The sequence below is a fragment of the Limulus polyphemus genome, unplaced genomic scaffold (assembly GCF_000517525.1).
Source record: "Limulus polyphemus unplaced genomic scaffold, Limulus_polyphemus-2.1.2 Scaffold8721, whole genome shotgun sequence".
NCBI lineage: Eukaryota > Metazoa > Arthropoda > Merostomata > Xiphosura > Limulidae > Limulus > Limulus polyphemus.
The window spans coordinates 4,374-5,463 of NW_013674331.1; the positions used below are offsets into that span (position 1 = coordinate 4,374).

Here is a 1,090-nt window from a genome sequence, read left to right on the forward strand (position 1 = left end):
TTCCACAATCAGTAAGTTTCTCGTCACTTTCAACTTACAACTTTTATAATACTGTTACGTCTCCGTTTGTTAATTAACTTTCCGTAACTTCGTTCTGACGAAACTAGCGACACAAGTCCTTACTTAAGAAAACTGGTTTATAAGAGACCCTTAATTCTTCGAGGGCGAATTTGTGGGCAAAGGAAATATTTCATTTGTACCGAGTGTTCGGGTGAACGATTGTCGGTTTTTCTTGAGGATGTTAGAACAAAAAACTATTATGTTTTATCTCTTTTAACTTTAGGCCATCCTAATCAGTACAACAACAGGTTTCGATAAAACGACGTCATTTCATTTGATGGACCTGATCATCAAAAGAAGTTTTTCTTTTTAACCTCAAAGTTATTCACATTCTTAGATTGTAATAATAGCGGACATTTTACAGAGACCATTTACATATATATATATATATTGCTTAGAATTTTAACACGGATAAGATTAAAGATAAGTCAGTTAAGTTAAAAGATACATATATGAAACTTTTTTTCTTTGAATATTGGCAGATACCCAACTGAAAAATATTGTTTTAATTTCCGAATCTCCTCCTCCTTCTTCTGGCACTTATAGATCAGGAGGCAGGAGCAACCAATCACGGCTCGCAAAGGGTCATTACGTCATGCGCTGTTGGTTAGTACTGGAGGCCTTTGGGAAGAAACGGTTTACTTTTGCTCCACCTCAAATACTATTATTATTCACCTTACTTTAAGTCCTAGTTCTTATCATAATATATAAATTCTAACAATGAGCATGGAAATTATATTACTACTTACCGCCAGTCTTTATCTCGAAGTTAGATGAGAAAAAAGCTTATTTTGTGTGTAATTATTGAAATCCGATAATCTGAAGTCCTCGTTGGAGAACAATGTAGAGGAACAGATAAGAAACGAACAAAGTCTCGAGTTGTTCTCTGTACTGAACTCTTGCTCTTCACTCGAGAATACCTAGAACGAACATTCAGAAATATGTTTTTGGTAAATTTTTAGAATATACATTCGCTACAGAGGGAAGATTAGTTTTTTGTCTTAAATATATATATATATATATATATATT

General features: G+C 33.4%; 1 long non-coding RNA gene across 1 annotated transcript in view; it reads right to left on the reverse strand.

Moving 5' to 3' along the window:
- Nucleotides 1-164: 164 nt before the first annotated feature.
- LOC111083241 overlaps nt 165-1,090 on the reverse strand; it is a 14,871-nt gene continuing 13,945 nt past the window's right edge. Inside the window, exons 2-3 of the long non-coding RNA XR_002608894.1 lie at nt 810-980; nt 165-231 (exon numbers count right to left, since the gene is read on the reverse strand). This is a non-coding gene — a long non-coding RNA (uncharacterized LOC111083241). The remainder of the gene's footprint in view (nt 232-809; nt 981-1,090) is intronic.